This window comes from Panulirus ornatus, chromosome 58 (genome assembly GCF_036320965.1).
Source record: "Panulirus ornatus isolate Po-2019 chromosome 58, ASM3632096v1, whole genome shotgun sequence".
Lineage (NCBI taxonomy): Eukaryota > Metazoa > Arthropoda > Malacostraca > Decapoda > Palinuridae > Panulirus > Panulirus ornatus.
Window position 1 is genome coordinate 3,323,129 of NC_092281.1, and position 12,800 is coordinate 3,335,928.

Sequence of the window (12,800 nt, forward strand, 5' to 3'; positions counted from 1 at the left end):
AAACTCGAGTAACAGAATACCTGGCATGTACTTGGGAAAACTCAAGTAACCGAATACCTGGCATGTACTTGGGTAAACTCAAGTAACATAATACCTGGCATGTACTTGGGGAAACTCGAGTAACATAATACCTGGGGTTATCTGGCACGCATATCTACTAGCGGACAATACATGGGTGTAGGTGAGACAACACAGATAAGAGATAAGGTGGTGGTCAAGTACGAAGATATCTGCTCGTGGGAAGGAGAGATAACAGAAGACCTGATGGATGACTGTGACCTTATCTGCTGGATGACACATCCACCAGTGTCTTGTATACCTGGTCACGGTGTGGTGGATTGAACTAGGTGCACATGATGTGTGGGTGTCGTGGGAGCTACAGGTCCTGGTGTGTGGGTGATGTGGGAGCTGCAGGTCCTGGTGTGTGGGTGATGTGGGAGCTACAGGTCCTGGTGTGTGGGTGACGTAATAGCTACAGGTCCTGCTGTGTGGGTGACGGAGATACAGGTCCTGGTGTGTGGGTGATGTGAGAGCTACAGGTCCTGGTGTGTGGGAGATGTGGTAGCTACAGGTCCTGGTGTGTGGGTGACGTGTGAGATTCAGGTTCTGGTGTGTGGGTGATGTGGGAGATTCAGGTCCTGGTGTGTGGGTGACGTGAGAGCTACAGGTCCTGGTGTGTGGGTGATGTGGGAGCTACAGGTCTTGGTGTGTGGGTGATGTGGGAGCTACAGGTCCTGGTGTGTGGGTGACGTGGGAGCTACAGGTCCTGGTGTGTGGGTGATGTGGGAGCTACAGGTCTTGGTGTGTGGGTGATGTGGGAGCTACAGGTCTTGGTGTGTGGGTGATGTGGGAGCTACAGGTCCTGGTGTGTGAGTGACGTGGGAGCAACAGGTCCTGGTGTGTGGGTGATGTGGGAGCTACAGGTCTTGGTGTGTGGGTGATGTGGGAGCTACAGGTCCTGGTGTGTGGGTGATGTGAGAGCTACAGGTCCTGGTGTGTGGGTGACATGAGAGATACAGGTCCTGGTGTGTGGGTGATGTAGTGGCTACAGGTCTTGGTGTGTGGGTGACGTAGTACGCTACAGGCTCTGATCGTAGTAAGATTACACTCTATTGAAATCTTGGTGCTAGAATTAGACTTTGTTCAAATCTGACCGTGTTCAGCCTGGTTAACTCTGGGTGTATTAGAATTGCACTGTTCAAATCTGACAGTGTTCATTGTCCAGGACTGTAATCATCATTCCGGAGCAGCTTTTTATCTCCTTCACCTCTTTAGATTTTACTAAAAATCAATTTCTGGTTATATGAAAGTTACTTATCACAAGCAGATCTCTGAGTGTGGTACAGAGTAATGTACCATTGTCACTGAGGAATATAATCATAGATATTAGTGTTGTCTTTCATTTAGTTTAAGTGTTTTCTGATAGGTTGAGTTTGCACATATTGTATTTTAAGGGTAGCTAAGCATTTGGCTTTGGGCACTGCCTTCTTGCCATTTTTATATTACATATTTGTGCGTAGAGGGAAGGACAATGCTTAACTCTGCTTATTTTCCTTTTATGTAAGTTTTCCTTTGATGTCACATTTTCTTCCTCTTGGCTTCACTTGCAACTTGAGTCCACAATTCAGGGATGTTGGAGAAATTCTTCCTCACTCCCCCGTGTCTCTTGTTTTGGACACTCCTCTTGCAGTAAAGGACTGTCTGTGATATCATGGCTTCTTAGAAATCTAAACATAGTTCTCATTTCTCCCATTACTCCAACTTCTTCCAGGATGGGTAGTTTGAAGGGTTCTTTGTAGTTCATTCCACTCAGGTCTGGCAGCAGTCCTGTTACATTTCTTTTAGGTCCTTTTCAGCAGTTGTATGCAGCTTCTCTTGGTAAAAGAGACCGGACTGTACCCTTATATTCCAGCTCGGGTTGAGTCAACTACTCATCGTGTATATCTTCCTGAAACATATCATTGTACTTGTACATGATAGACATTTTAACATTTGATAAGAAATAGTTTGCCTCCTTCACAGTCCTTTTTACTCAGTGCTCTGGTGACAGAAACTGCTGGTCCCTCTTGTAGAATGGCTCTAAGATCATATCTCTCCACTTGTGGTACTCACCTTTTGGTCTGTTTAAACTGCTTTTCATCTTTATGACTATTAATCCCAGTTGAAATCATTTTACCTTTAGCCCGGCCAATGCTGCACCTTATTCAACCATTTTTCCATGCAAACCTTTGCAGTGCTTGTGGATTTGCACTTCTTTTCATAACTTTAGAGTCAAACTTATTCAGGAATGAGTTCATCTCATTGGGCTGACCATTTACATAAATCAGAAATAGTACTGGTATAATACTAAGCCCTGTGGGACCCCACTTATTGAATTTTCCTAGCTTGAACAGGCTCCTTTTATGTTTCCTCTCAGTAAATCCATTTGAACAGCCTTTGACCCCAGCTTGGACATTTAGAATTGCCATCTGTGATGTCCCTCTAGCACATCAAGATCTTTATAATCCACCTTCTTATCTTTATTTTCAAAGATGTTCCTTACTGTCCTTAGAAATCCAACATTATTCACATTTGTGTAGTCCAACTTGTGTACTAGATCATCCTTTAGCTATGACACTGCCCTAGAATGCTCTTAATGTCTGTATTCCCATGAATATTACAGACTTTGTCATCCTTGGCAAAATTTTCTCATGTTCTCTAACTTTTCAGATCTCATCCAGAGTGTCCACAACCCCGCTCCCACTGTTGCATTGGACGCCCCTGCCACCTTGAGACTGGGAATGCTGTCTTCACCTGTAAGTCAATTGCTGATGCCAAGTTGTTCCCCTTCTCAGCTTTGGTATTTCTCATACTATGAGGTAGTTTCCAGTTGTTTTACATTATCAGCAGTGTTTATTACCGTCCCATTTCTTCACTTGGTTTCTTAATGTTTAATGCTGGAGTTTTCACCAATTCAACTCATCCTTAACCCTAGTTAGCCCTGCCCAAACATTGTGCATACCCTCTCTCTCATTGCCCCTTATGTCATGCATCATCTAGGTGGGTAATATACCTTACCTGGATATCTGCTTTTCGTGTCCTGTTCTTGATAACTGTGGAGGAGATATCTCGTACATGTTTTAGTCTGGTTGATGACATTTGCTGCGTTTTCTCCAGTTTTATTTTTTCAACCATGATGCAGATCTCTTGAAATCTTACCATTTTGTTGACTCATTCAGACCAGTCACGATATTGTATCCAGAGAACATTCCTTTTTTTTTTACTTTCTTTTCGAGACTAGCTCACTAGATTTTGCTTGTGACCGAGTGAATGCCTTGTTAAGCTTTGAACGTGTACAGATCTTTGGCATTGTTGAGGCAGCTATAACTCTTCACCTGCACAGCTCTGGTGACATCAATTAACCATTATCATTTTGCACTGTCTCTTTCCTTGGCATTCGTAGACAATTATGTGAAGACCACATTAGAAATAAGTATAGGTAATTATACTTTGTGCTATCCTCAGTGAAATCAGAAGGCATATTTTATGTAATAGACCTAATTAGTCAATCAATCAGATATATACTTTTGTTCATTTTTTTTATATCAAATCTTATCTATCTCTCACACGTATTTGCTGTTTCCCACATTAGCAAAGTAGTGCCAAGTACAGATAAAGAAAAGGCTTCATTTGCTCATTTTTATTCTCTGTCTTGTGTACTCCACTAAAATCACAGCTTCTTATCCACATCCAGGCCCCGTGGTCCTTTCCATAATTCTCCAGCTTTTCAACATCTATGGTTCAGTCCATTGAAGGCATGTAAACCCCTGTATATCCCATCATTCCAACTCACTCTACCCTGTGCATGTCTCTCACCCTCCTGCACGTTCAGGTTCTGAGCACTCAATATTTTTTTTGATATACTCTGTAATTCTGTCTCCAATTTGGTTTCCTTTTCTTCTTGACCCCTCCACTCCTAACATGTATATCCTCTTTCACAAACTCTCTTTTCTCTCAGTCTCTCCCTATGTCCAAAACATTTCAACACACTTCCTTCAGCTTTTACAATCATACTCTTCTTATCACACTAAACTTTTACCCCATTGTTACTTAATTGACCCTCCTCAAAGCACATATCATCCGCCAACATTTAATGTCCACCCTCTTCTGTACATTATCCTCTGCATCCCATACCTTTCATCTATAAAACATTGTTGAGGCTGTTATACCTTCAAACATTCCTATTTTCACCCTCCCAGATATAGACCAATCTATCCACACATTTCTCAATGCTCCTAGAACCTTCACTCCCTCACCCACTCTGATTCATCTTTGCTTTCATGGTTTCATTTGCTGCTGTGTCTACTCCCTGGTAACTAAAACACTTAATTTCCCCCAGTGATTCTCAGTTTAAACCCACAACCTAACTAACCTGTATCTATGCTCAGCTAAACTTAATAACCTTCCCTTTACTCACATTTACTCTCGACTTCTTCCATTCACATACTCTCTCAGACTCAGACACCAGCTTCTGCATTTTTTCACTGAAACCTGCCACCAGTACTGTGTCATCAGCAAACAAATGACTCACTTCCAACCCCCTTCCCTCACCACTACAGACATCCTCCATGACCCTTACATATACCTCCTCCACCATCTCATCCACGTACAGTTTAAACAGCCATGGTGACATCAAAGACCCCTGCCACAGACCAACCTTCACCTGAAACCCTCACCCTCCTCTTTACCAACTCACATTCATGCTTTACCCTCTTCATAAAAACTCCTTACTGCTTCTAATAGCTTCCTTCCCATACCATATATTCATAACACCTTCCACAGCATCTTTATCAGCCCTATCATATGCTTTCCCCAGATCCATAAATGCTACCTACAAATCCTTCTGTATTTCTCTTACACAGTCTTCAAAGCAAACACCTGATAATCACATCCTGCACCACTCCTGTCATCACATTGTTCCTCCCCAGTCTGATGCTGTGTGCATACCACCACACTCACTGTCACCACTCTTCCATATAACTTACCAGGAATGCTTAACACTTGCACTCCTATGATTTGAACACTCACATTTGTCCTTTTACTTTTTTGTACTGGCATTGTACATGCATTCAGGCACATCCCCACGATCTGATGTTGAAGTTCTACCAAACCAGTTAGCAATACCGTCACCCATTGCTTATGAAATTCAACTTTAATACCATCCACTTCAGCCTCCATGCCACATTTCATTTTAGCAAGGCTTTCACTATCTTTCCTGTCTTCACTGAACAACTTGCCCTGACACTTGCTCTGCATACCTCCTTAACCCAACAACCCTGCCAGTTCATATGTCCCCTTCACCGATTATTTACCTCTTTCCAAAGCATCATTTTATTCTCCCTGAGTTTTGTTGATACTTGTTCACCCCAACTCTTACTTGCCTACTTACTCTACTCCTGCACCTACTACTTAACCTCCCGCCACTTTCATGTACATCTTCCAGTTGTTTACACTCCTTCCCTGTAAGTACTGCCCATACACCTCTTTTTTTTTTCTTTCATTAGCATCTTTACTTCACTATCCCACTTATATATATATTACCCTTTTTCAACCTGCCCATCTGCCAACTTACGAGTTCCTCACACTTCTCTTGCACATGCTAACAGTTCTTCCCTAAATATCTCCTATTCCTCACCCACTCCCCTAGCTTTGTTTAGTATCTCATTTTGCCATTTTGCACTCAATCCCATCTGGAATATACTCACACAAGGGTCTTTTCCAAGCTTATACTTTCACCATGCCCTTCTCATCTCCCATTACTTCTTGTCTTCTGAAAACTCCTTAAGATCTTCATCCTTGCATCCAGTAGGTAATGAAATGCCTTCCCACCAGCTGTCCCTCTCAGCATATTCACATTCAAAAGTCTCTCTTTTGCATGCCTCTTAATTAATATGTAATCCAATATTGCCCATATATCATCTTTCTCAATCATTCATGTATACTTATGGATGTCCCTCTTTTCAATCCAAGTATTGCCAGTCATCAGTCCTTTTTCAGCACAAAACTCCGCCAATTGTTTGCCATTTTCATGCGCCTTACTAAATACCCCTTGCCCCCATGTATATATGTATACTATTTTTCATACATATTCGCCATTTCCCACATCATTGAGGTAGCATTAAAAACAGAGGATTGAGCCTTAGAGGGAATATCCTTACTTGGCCTCCTTCTCTGTTCCTTTTTTTGGAAAAGTAAAAAACAGGAGGGGAGCATTTCCAGCCCCCGGCTTCCTCCCCTTTTAGTCGCCTTCTACAACACGCAGGGAACATGTGGGAAGTATTCTTTCTTCCCTATCCATTAACAACATGTCAACCCCGGTATACCACATTGTTCCAATTCACTTTATTCCTTGCACGCTTCTCAACCTCCTGTAAGTTCAGGCCCTGATCGTTCAAAATCTTTTTCACTCCATCCTTCCAACTCCAATTTGGTCTTCCGCTTCTCCTTGTTGCCCCCACCTCTGATGCATATGTCCTCTTTGTCAACCTTTCCCCACTCACTTTCTTCATATGTCAGAGCCATTTCAGTACACCCTCTTCAGGCCTCTCTGTTATATACATAATTTCTTTTTTTCATACTTGATTGCTGTTTCCTGCATTAGTAAGGTAGTGCAAGGAACAGAAAAAGAAAAAAATGTCTGAATTCCCTTACACCTGAAACCACAGCCCCTATCCACAACCAGGTCCCACACATGCATGGTGTCCCCAGCTGCTTCAAATGTCCTGGTTCAGTCCATTGATTGGACCCCTCTAAACCACCATCCAACAGTTGTCTCCTTATACCACATATCCTTAACACATTCCATAAAACATTCCACCCGACTTTGTCTTAAACTTTTTCCAGATCCATAAAAGCTGCATATAACTTCTTACTTTTTGCTGAGTACGTTTCCATGGTCATCTTTACTACAATAATCTGATCTACACATCTCCCACCTTTCCTAAAACCCCCTTGCTCTTCACGTATTCTGCATTCAGTCGCTTCCTTCTCTCTACCATACACTTTTCCTGGTATAGTTAACAGACTTATTCCCCTGTAATTGCTACATACATCCTTAGCACCTTTTCCTTTGATTAAAAGGACGAAAATAGCTTTCACCCAATCCTCAGGCACAGCCGTCTGTTTCCATGCTAAATTACATATAAGATGCATCCTCCACTATCACACTTTCTCCTCCATACTTCAGCATTTTAGCTATAATCCCATCCACTCCAGGTGCTTTTCAGCCTCATTATTGTCCTTCTTACCTCCTTTTTTGCTATAGGTTCCTGCACTTGTATCCTATTCCTTCCATCCTTCATACCCATGCATGTAACAACTGCTGCCTTTCCTTCTCCCACATTCATCAATTCTTCAAAATACTCTTTCCTTCTTCCTTTCACTCCCTCCTTTTGATTCAGTAATTCCCCTTCCTTACTTCTCACACCAACATTTCCACTTTTACATCCACCTCTTTCCTTTTTTTACTTCCTCCCAGTATAATTTCCTTTTATCCCAAAACTTCACTTATCTTCCTTCCAAAATCTTCATCAGCTCTATCTTTGCTTTCCTCTCTCAGTTTCTTAACATTCTGCTTACATATTTTGTATTCTTCCCCCTCCATTGCTGAATTTTTCCCGTAGCACATTACTATCAAGCAGTCTTCCGTATGCCTTTCTCTTCTCCTCCACAGCATTTTTAATATCTGCTGTCCACCATGCATTGCCCTTTTTATTCCTGTATCACTACCTTGTATCCAACTGCTGATCCTGCAACCTTTCATAGTATTTCTCTAAACACATTCACACATGACTGCATTCCTGCATTCACTTCAGTTTCATTAAGCTTTCAGTTACCTTCCTTTCATACTCCTTCCTGCATTTTTTCTGATTCATCTTCTCACTTGCCAACACTTTTACTTCTCCCTGATCCTCATCCCCACAAGAACCACAAAATGATCAGTCTCCAAAGAATCCTCTCACGACTCTAACATCTAGCACGGCCTTTCTCAGTCTATCATCCACTGCCATGTTGTCATTCAAAGCCTTTTGCTGTTCTCTTCCATCATTCCTCATACATGTATATCGATGGATCATTGTATGCTGAGCAAAAGGTGTTTGCAAGGAATAAAGTAAGTGTTTCAGATATCTGGGATTGGACTTACCAATGAATGGAACCATGGAAGCAGAAGAGTCATGGGGTGGGGTTGGGGGCAAAGGTTCTGGGAGTGATGAAAAATGTGTGTAAAGCGAGAAGATTATGTGTGGTAGTAAAAAAGTGTGGTTTAGAGGACAGAAGAGGGTGTGTTTAAATGGTTTGGACATATGTAGAGACTGAGTGAGGAAAGGTTGAAAAAGAGGATATTAATGTCAGAGGTGGAGGGAACAAGAAGCTAGAGACAAAATTGGAGGTGGAAGGATGGAGTGAAAAAAATTTTGAGTGATCAGGACCTGAACATTACATTCATACACATGTACATATTCATACTTGCTTGCCTTCATCCATTCCTGTCACTATCCCGCCCCACAGAAAAACAGCATTGCCATCCCCTGCTTCAGCGAGGTAGCACCAGGAATACTGACAAAAAGTCCACATTCATTCACACTCAGTTTCTAGCTGTCATGTGAAATGCACCAAAATCACAGCTCCCTATACACATCCAGGCCCCACAAACCTTCCCAAGGTTTACTTCAGACACTTCACATACCCTGGTTCAGTCCATTAAAAGTACGTCAACCCCAGTATACCACATCATTCCAGTTCACTCTATTCCTTGCACTCCTCTCACCCTCCTGTATGTTCAGGCCCCGATCACTCAAAATCTTTTTCACTCCATCCCTCCACCTCCAATTTGGTCTCCCACTTCTTGTTTCCTCCACATCTGACACATATATCTTCTGTCAAACTTTCCTCACTCATACTCTCCATATACCCAAACCATTTCAACACACCCACTTCTGCTCCATTTCAACACACCCACTTCTGCTCTCTCAACCACACTCTTTTTATTTCCACACATCTCTCTTACCCTTACATTAATTACTCGATCAAACCCCCTCACACCACATACTGTCCTCAAACATTTCATTTCCAACACATCCACCCTCCTCCATACAACCCTATCTACAGCCCATGCCTCGCAACCATACAGCATTGTTTGAACTACTATTTCTTCAAACATACCCATTTTTGCTCTCTCAGATAATGTTCTCCCCTTCCACACATTCTTCATCTTTCAAATACGTTCGTCATTTCCCACATTTGTGAGGTAGTCATCCTCTCTTGGCCCTCTTCTATGTTTCTTCTTTTGGAAAAGTAAAACAGAAGAGGAGGATTACCTCAACAATGAAAACTGTAAGTTAGAAAATTATCCTTTCTGTAAAGAATATTCATACCTTAATGTATTGAAAACTGGTATCCTTATTCCTTGAATACTGAAAATCAAGTTGCGTTCAATATGATTTAATAAATAATGTGGATTTATAATTTGGGCACATTTCTATACATAAATATATGCTATAGGACTAGAAAAAATCAGGGAACAATTCAACTACACCAAAACTCCCAACAACTTCAAACTTAACACAGAATCAGAACTAAAGAAATTATCTTAATTCTAACAACATTGAATTTTCCTCTGATATTAAGAACAAAGACAGATCAGCATCATCAGATAATAAGGAACACAAAAGGATACTTTTATTAACAAGTTCTTTTAAACTCTTATAAGATTACATAGGCAGTTCACATGCATGTCCTTAAATAGGCATTTTTATTTGTTAATGTTATAACTATTTTAAGATGAAATTGCTGAAAATTACTTTCGCATGCTATAATTGTACTGACTGGTAATAGCACAGTTCATTTGTAAGATACATTTGTACTATATGGAGTGTGCATATAGATATACATGTGCACAATACACTCACTATTTGCACTAAATTTTCTTCAACAAAGTTTGTTATTCAAATGTTGAAATTCTAAGCAGTACAACAAATTAAAATCATATAAAAGCTAAATATCCATAACTGGTACACACTTGCTTTGAGACCAAAGAATGATTTAAGATAAAATTGGTGTATTACAGTTGAGTAAATATACCATGCAAAGTCGGTAAAAAATGGGATCTATTTTATTTCATTTTTCGAAGGTGAAATCAGTCAATCAGATAATCCCTTACCCTCTCGTACAACAACATTGTCCCATTAAATCTGGTCATGGCTTCAAGGCCGACTGACAAGCTACCCTAAAAGGGTAATTTCCCAATTTCCTTGTAGCAGTGAGACAAAACTCAAATCCTTAACTGCAACTAAGGTGTACTATCAGCCCAATGAAATGTTAATGGGCTGAACCCAGGTATGTGAAGTGGTTAGGGTAAACCACTGAAAGGATTAAGGGGTCTAATTGTGGATAATGGTCTCTGGTTTTAATGCCTTATATATGTTATAGAGTGGATTTGAGTGAGTGAGGTCTTTTCTTCTTTTATTCCTGGCACTATCTCTCTGACATGGGGAATTGCAATTACACATGACAACTAGAGAATGAGTGTAAACAGATGCAACCTTTCTTCATCTGTTTCCTAGCACTACCTCGCAGATGCAAGGGGTAACAATTGGGTGTGGTGGAGAATAAAATGCATGTGTTATCCTTTCTTCTTTTCCTTCATTCATTTTTGCTGTTTCCTGTGAGCAGGGTGGCCAGCAACTGTCATTGTGGGGAAGAGCAGTGTGGTTTCAGAAGTGGTAGAGGATGTGTGGATCAGGTGTTTGCTTTGAAAAATGTATGTGAGAAATACTTAGAAAAGCAAATGGATTTGTATGTGGCATTTATGGATCTGGAGAAGGCGTAGGATGGAGTTGATAGAGATGCTCTGTGGAAGGTATTAAGAATATATGGTGTGGGAGGCAAGTTGTTAGAAGCAGTGAAAAGTTTTCATTGAGGATGTAAGGCATGTGTATGTGTAGGAAGAGAGGAAAGTGACTGGTTCTCAGTGAATCATGGTTTGCGGCAGGGGTGTATGATGTCTCCATGGTCCTTTATTTTGTTTATAGATGGGGTTGTTAGGGAGGTAAATGCAAGAGTTTTGGAAAGAGGGGCAAGTATGCAGTCTGTTGTGGATGAGAGAGCTTGGGAAGTGAGTCAGTTGTTGTTCGCTGATGATACAGCGCTGGTGGCTGATTCATGTGAGAAACTGCAGAAGCTGGTGACTGAGTTTGGTAAATTGTGTGAAAGAAGAAACCTGAGAGTAAATGTGAATAAGAGCAAGGTTATTAAGTACTGTAGGGTTGAGGGACAAGTCAATTGGGAGGTGAGTTTGAATGGAGAAAAGCTGGAGAAAATGAAGTGTTTTAGATATCTGGAAGTTGATTTGGCAGCGGATGGAACCATGGAAGTGGAAGTGAATCATAGGGTGGGGGAGGGGGCAAAAATTCTGGAAGCGTTGAAAAATGTGTGGAAGTTGAGAACATTATCTCGGAAAGCAAAAATGGGTATGTTTGAAGGAATAGTGGTTCCAACAATGTTATATGGTTGCGAGGCGTGGGCTATGGATAGAGTTGTGCGGAGGAGGGTGGATGTGCTGGAAATGAGATGTTTGAGGACAATATGTGGTGTGAGATGGTTTGATCAAGTAAGTAATAATAGGGTAAGAGAGATGTGTGGTAATAAAAAGAGTGTGGTTATGAGAGCAGAAGAGGGTGTTTTGAAATGGTTTGGTCACATGGAGAGAATGAGTGAGGAAAGATTGACCAAGAGGATATATGTGTCAGAGGTGGAGGGAATGAGGAGAAGTGGGAGACCAAATTGGAGGTGGAAAGATGAAGTGAAAAAGATTTTGAGTGATCGGGGCCTGAATATGCAGGAGGGTGAAAGACGTGCAAGGAATAGAGCGAATTGGAACGATGTGGTATACCGGGGTCGACGTGCTGTTAATGGATTGAACCAGGGCATGTGAAGCATCTGGGGTAAACAATGGAAAGTTCTGTGGGGCCTGGATGTGGAAAGGGAGCTGTGGTTTCAGTGCATTATTACTGACAGCTAGAGACTGAGTGTGAACGAATGTGGCCTTTGTTGTCTTTTCCTAGCACTACCTCGCGCACTTTTGGGGGGAGGGGGTTGTTATTTCATGTGTGGCGGGGTGGCGATGGGAATGAATAAGGGCAGACAGTATGAATTATGTTTTTTTTTTTTTTTTCATACTATTCGCCATTTCCCGCGATAGCGAGGTAGCGTTAAGAACAGAGGACTGGGCCTTTGAGGGAATATCCTCACCTGGCCCCCTTCTCTGTTCCTTCTTTTGGAAAATTAAAAAAAAACGAGAGGGGAGGATTTCCAGCCCCCCGCTCCCTTCCCTTTTAGTTGCCTTCTACGACATGCAGGGAATACGTGGGAAGTATTCTTTCTCCCCTGTCCCCAGGGATAGTGAATTATGTACATGTGTATATATGTATATGTCTGTGTATGTATTTATATGTATACGTTGAGATGTATAGGTATGTATATTTGCGTGTGTGGATGTGTATGTATATACATGTGTATGTGAGTGGGTTGGGCCATTTCTTTTGTCTGTTTCCTTGTGCTACCTTGCTAACACGGGAGACAGCGACAAAGCAAAATAAAATAAATAAATAAATGGGCATTTATGTACATATATATATATATGTATATGAGTGAATGGGCCATTCTTCGTCTGTTTCCTGGCGGTACCTTGCTGACGTGAGAACCCGCAATTAATAATAACAGTTTTCCAAAAGAAGGAACACAGAAGGGGGCTAAGTGAGGAT

General features: G+C 41.4%; 1 long non-coding RNA gene across 1 annotated transcript in view; it reads left to right on the forward strand.

Annotated features, from left to right (window-relative positions):
• The first annotated feature begins 326 nt into the window (after positions 1 to 326).
• Positions 327 to 12,800, forward strand: part of LOC139766853 (uncharacterized) — a 49,116-nt gene continuing 36,642 nt past the window's right edge. The window contains exons 1-2 of the long non-coding RNA XR_011716958.1: positions 327 to 1,096; positions 2,710 to 2,795. This is a non-coding gene — a long non-coding RNA (uncharacterized lncRNA). The remainder of the gene's footprint in view (positions 1,097 to 2,709; positions 2,796 to 12,800) is intronic.